Source organism: Aotus nancymaae, unplaced genomic scaffold (genome assembly GCF_030222135.1).
Source record: "Aotus nancymaae isolate 86718 unplaced genomic scaffold, 86718_ANA_hifiasm-v0.15.2.pri h1tg000009l, whole genome shotgun sequence".
Taxonomy (NCBI): domain Eukaryota; kingdom Metazoa; phylum Chordata; class Mammalia; order Primates; family Aotidae; genus Aotus; species Aotus nancymaae.
Window position 1 is genome coordinate 12,666,198 of NW_026988420.1, and position 6,230 is coordinate 12,672,427.

Genomic DNA, 6,230 nt, shown 5'->3' on the forward strand with positions numbered 1-6,230 from the left:
CTTGCCAGGGAAACAAGGATTTTAGTCCTTAAAATGGAATCTACCAATATATCTTGTAAAAATGGAAAAGGTGGAAAGTATTGGGAGGAATGATGGGGCGCTGCATTCAAACTGATGAAGGGAATGTGAAAATGGTATCCTAGAACAGGGAATGTGCTTCATAAGCCCAAGAGGGGAAGGGGCAGAATCAGAACTCCAAAACTACTGGTACATGTTTTGTTGATGAGAAAAAAATCATAGTACAACCAGAATGGAGAATGTACTAGATGTTTTCAAATTATAGTATTTCAAAAGCAAGATGTTATTTTTTGTTTTGTATTGTTTTAAATCCCAAGAAGGATGGTTTTTCTAGTTCCTTCTGTCATAACATCTTTTAGTTATCCTAAGTTTTAAGCGCATTGGCACATTTAAAAAATCCTAATTGATGATGAAAAAATTTTAACAATAGGACTTTATGTTGGGTTTTATACTTAAAAGGTACTGTCAGTATCTCACTCTTGGGGATATAAGCTCTAAATATGAGAAGCAAGTTATATGTGTTCACCTGAGGAAGAAGCTGACAGACAAAGCTAACCTGCTTTAAAAAAAAAAAAATTCCATGTGTGTGGAATACAGCTGGTGAAAACTAATCACTGTAGTTAGAATCACATACAGAAAAAGATTGAATCCTCCAAGAAGGTTTTTCAAAAATGGGAAGTGCTATACTTATAAGAATTCAGAGGAAAAAAAAACCACCCCATATATATTCTTCTTCATCCTGTTCTTTCCAATGGGACTGTTACGACCATATTCTATGCTATAGTAAATTTTAAATTGGCCACATTTTCTTTTTGTTTCAGCAAGTTAGTATGTAAAATGCTCTAAATTATGTGTATGTTAAAGGAGTACTTTAAGAAGAGATCTTCGAGGAGTCCCTAGAAACCCAGTAGTGCCTCGACAGGCAGACAAGCGACCTTATCAAACGGCTTCCGAGATCACAGCCAGGTAAATCTACGAAGATGGGAAAAAACCAGTGCAAAAAAGATGAAACCATCAAAGACCAGAACACCTCTTCTCCTTCAAGGGATCACAACTCCTCAACAACACAGGAACACAACATGACTGAGAAAGAGTGCGACAAATTGACAGAAACAGGCTTCAGAAGGTGGATAATAACAAACTTTTCTGAGCTAAAAGAACATGTTCTATCAATGTAAAGAAACCAAAAACCTTGAAAAAAGGTTAGACGAAATGCTAACTAGAATAACCAGCTTAGAGAAGAACATAAACGACTTGATGAAGCTGAAAAACACAGCCCGAGAACTATGTGAAGCAAACACAAGTTTTAATAGACAAATCAATCAAGCAGAAGAAAGGATATCAGAAATTGAAGATCAACTTAATGAAATAAAAAGAGAAGGCAAGACAAGAGAAAAAAGAGTGAAAAGAAATGAACATCGCTTCCAAGAAATATGGGATTATGTGAAAAGACCTATCTACACTTGATTGGTGTACCTGAATACGACGGGAAGAACGAATCCAAGCTGTAAAACACGCTCCAGTATATTATCCAGGAGAACTTCCCAAGCCTAGCAAGGCAGTCGAACATTCAAATCCAAGAAATACAGAGAACTCCACAAAGATAGTCCTCAAGAAGAGCAACCCTAAGGCACAGAATCGTCAGATTCACCAGGGTTGAAATGAAGGAAAAACTGCTAAGGGCAGCCAGAGAAAAATGTCAGGTCACCCACAGAGGGAAGCCAGTCAGACTCACAGCAGATCTCTCGGCAGAAACCCTAAAAGCCAGAAGAGAGTGGGGGCCAATATTCAACATATTTAAAGAAAAGAACTTTCAACTCAGAATCTCATATCCAGCCAAACTAAGCTTCGTAAGTGAAGGAGAAATAAAATCCTTTACAGACAAGCAATTACTGAGAGATTTCGTCACCACCAGACCTGCTCTACAAGAGCTCCTGAAAGAAACACTAAGCACGGAAAGGAACAAGTACCAGTCACTGCAAAAGCATGCCAAATAGCAAAGACCAAAAATGCAATGAAGAAAATGAGTCAACTAATGGGCAAGAAAACTACCCAGTAACAAAATGGCAGGATCAAATTCACACATTAACAATATTAACATTGAATGTAAATGGCCTAAACACCCCAATCAAAAGACACAGACTGGCAAACTGGATAAAAAGTCAAGACCCATCGGTGTGCTGTTTTCAGGAAACCCATCTCACATACAAAGACACACATAGACTCAAAATAAAGGGATGGAAGATTTACCAGGCAAATGGAGAACAAAAAAAAGGAGGGGTTGCAATTCTAGTCTCTGATAAAATGGACTTCAAACCAACAAGGATCAAAAGAGACAAGGGCATTACATAATGGTAAAAAGATCAATCCAACAAGAGCTAACTATCCTAAATATATATGCACCCAACACAGGAGCACCCAGATACATAAAGCAAGTTCTTAACAACCTAAAACAAGATTTAGACTCCCACACAATAATAGTAGGAGACTTCAACACTCCATTGTCAATATTAGACAGATCAACGAGACAGAAAATTAACAAGGACATCTAGGACTTGAATGCAGAACTGGACCAAGCAAACCTAATAGACATATACAGAATGCTCCACCACAAATCCACAGAATATACGTTTTTCTCAGCACCACATCACACTTACTCTAAAACTGACCACATAATTGGAAGCAAATCAATCCTCAGAAAATGCAAAAGAATGGAAATCATAACAGTCTATCAGACCACAGTGCAATCAGATTAGAACTCAGGATTAAGAAACACACTCAAATCCGCACAACCACTTGGAAACTGAACAACTTGCTTCTGAGTGTTGACTGGATAAACAATGAAATGAAGGCAGAAATAAAGATGTTCTTCAAAACCAATCAGAATGAAGATACAACTTACCAGAATCTCTGGGACACCTAAAGCAGTGTTGAGGGAAATTTATAGCAATAAATGCCCACATGAGAAACAAGGAAAGATCTAAAATTGACACCCTATCATCGAAATTGAAAGAGCTAGAGGAGGAAGATCAAAAAAATTCAAAAGCTAGCAGAAGACAAGAAATAACCAAGATCAGAGCAGAGCTGAAGGAGATAGAGACACAAAAACCCCTTCAAAAAATCAATAAATCCAGGAGCTGGTTTTTTTGAAAAGATTAACAAAACAGACCACTAGCCAGACTAATAGAAAAGAGAGAAGAATCAAATATATGCAATAAAAAAAGATAAAGGGGGTATCACCACTGATCCCACAGAAATACACACTACCATCAGAGATTACTACAAATAGCACTATGCACATAAACCAGTAAACCTGGAAGAAATGGATAAATTCCTGGACACTTGCACTCTCCCAAGACTAAACAAGGAAGAAGTTGAATCCCTGAATAGACCAATAACAAGGGCTGAAGTTGAGGCAGCAATCAATAGCCTACCAACCAAAAAAAGTCCAGGTCCAGATGGGTTCACAGTTGAATTCTACCAGATGTACAAAGAGGAGCTGGTACAATTCCTTCTGAAACTATTCCAAACAATACAAAAAGAGGGAATCCTCCCTAACTCATTTTATGAGACCAACATCCTAATACCAAAACCAGGCAGAGACGCAACTAAAAAAGAAAATTTCAGGCCAATATCCATGACGAACATCGATGCAAAAATCTTCAATAAAATACTGGCAAACAGAATGCAACAGCAAATCAAAAAGCTTATTCATCATGATCAAGTAGTCTTCATCCCGGGAATGCAAGGCTGGTTCAACATACACAAGTCTATAAATGTAATCCATCACATAAACAGAACCAAAGACAAAAACCACATGATTATCTCAACAGATGCAGAGAAGGCCTTTGACAAAATTCAACAGCTCTTTATGCTAAAAACCCTCAATAAACTAGGTATCGATGGTACATATCACAAAATAATAGAATCTATTTACAACAAACCCATAGCCAATATCATACTGAATGGGTAAAAACTGGAAGCATTTCCTTTGAAAACTGGCACTAGACAAGGATGCCCTCTCTCACCACTCCTATTAAATATAGTATTGGAAGTTCTAGCCAGAGCAATCAGGCAAGAAAAAGAAATAAAGGGTATTCAATTAGGAATAGGAAGCCAAATTGTCTCTGTGCTGATGACATAATTGTATATTTAGAGGACCCCATCATCTCAGTCCAAAATCTCCTTAAACTGATAAGCAACTTCAGCAAAGTCTCAGGATACAAAATCAATGTGCAGAAATCACAAGCATTTCTATACACCAATAACAGAAAAACAGAGAGCCAAATCAAAAGTGAACTCCCGTTCACAATTGCTACAAAGAAAATAAAATACCTTGGAATATAACTAACAAAGGATGTAAAGGACCTCTTCAAGGAGAACTGCAAACCACTGCTCAATGAAATAAGAGAGGACACAAACAGATGAAAAAACATTCCATGCTCATGGCTGGGAAGAATCAACATCATGAAAATGGTCATACTGCCCAAAGTGATTTAGATTCAATGCTATCCCCATCAAGCTACCAATGACCTTCTTCACAGAACTGGAAAAAATCACTTCAAACTTCATATGGAATCAAAAGAGAACCCGCATAGCCAAAACAATCCTAAGCAAAAAGAACAAAGCTGGAGGCATCATGCTGCCTGACTTCAAACAATACTACAAGGCCACAGTAATCAAAACAGCAAGGTACTGGTACCAAAACAGAGACATAGACCAATGGAACAGAACAGAGGTCTCAGAAGCAACACCACACATCTACAATCATCTGCTCTTTGACAAACCTGACAAAAACAAGCAATGGGGAAAGGATTCCCTGTTTAATAAATGGTGTTGGAAAAACTGGCTAGCAATGTGCAGAAAGCAGAAACTGGACCCCTTCCTGACACCTTACACTAAAATTAACTCCAGATGGATTACAGATCTAAACATAAGACCTAACACCATGAAAACCCTAGAAGAAAACCTAGGCAAAACCGTTCAGGACATAGGCATAGGCAAGGACTTCATGGCTAAAACACCAAAAGCAATGGCAACAAAAGCCAAAATAGACAAATGGGATCTGATTAAACTCCAGAGCTTCTGTACAGCAAAGGAAACAATCATTAGAGCAAACTGGTAACCAAAAGAATGTGAAAAAATTTTGCAATCTACCCATCTGACAAAGGGCTAATATCTAGAATCTACAAAGAACTAAAAGAGATTTATAAGAAACAAACAAACTCATTCAAAAGTGGGCGAAGGATATGAACAAACACTTTACAAAAGAAGACATCTATGAGGCCAACAAACATATGATAAAGGGCTCATCATCACCGGTCATTAGAGGAATGCAAATCAAAACCACACTGAGATACCATCTCATGCCAGTTAGAATGGCGATCATTAGAAAATCTGGAGACAACAGATGCTGGAAAGGATGTGGAGAAATAGGAACACTTTACATTGTTGGTGGGAGTGCAAATTAGTGCAACCATTGTGGAAGACAGTGTGGCGATTCCTCAAGGACCTAGAAATAGAAATACCATTTGACCTAGCAATCCCATTACTGGGTATATGCCCAAAGAATTATAAATTTTTCTATTATAAAGACACATGCACACATATGTTCATTGTGGCACTGTTTACAATAGCAAAGACCTAGAACCAACTGAAATGTCCATCAACAATAGACTGGATAAAGAAAATGTGGCACATATATACCATGGAATACTAAGCAGCCATAAAAAACGATGAGTTCGTGTCCTTCATAGGGACATGGATAAATCTGGAAACCATCATTCTCAGCAAACTGACACAAGAACAGAAAACCAAACACCACGTTATCACTTATAGGTGGGTGTTGAACAATTAGAACACGTGGACACAGGGAGGGGAGCATCACACACTGTGGTCAGTTGAGAGGGTTAGGGGAGGGACAGTGTGGGGTGGAGAGGGTGGGGAGGGATAACGAGGGGAGAAATGCCAGATGTAGGTGACTGGGGGATGGAGGCAGCAAACCACCTTGCCATGTATGTACCTATGCAACAATCCTGCATGATCTGCACATGTACCCCAGAACCTAAGTACAATAAATTAAAAAAAAAAAAGTGACTCCCTCTGGGAAACTGCAAGAAGAGGAAGGTGAAGGGAAGAAATGGTTGCTTTGCATTTAAATCTTTTTATGCAACCTATTCTTAAAATCAGACAAGATTGTGGTAAATTTTTTC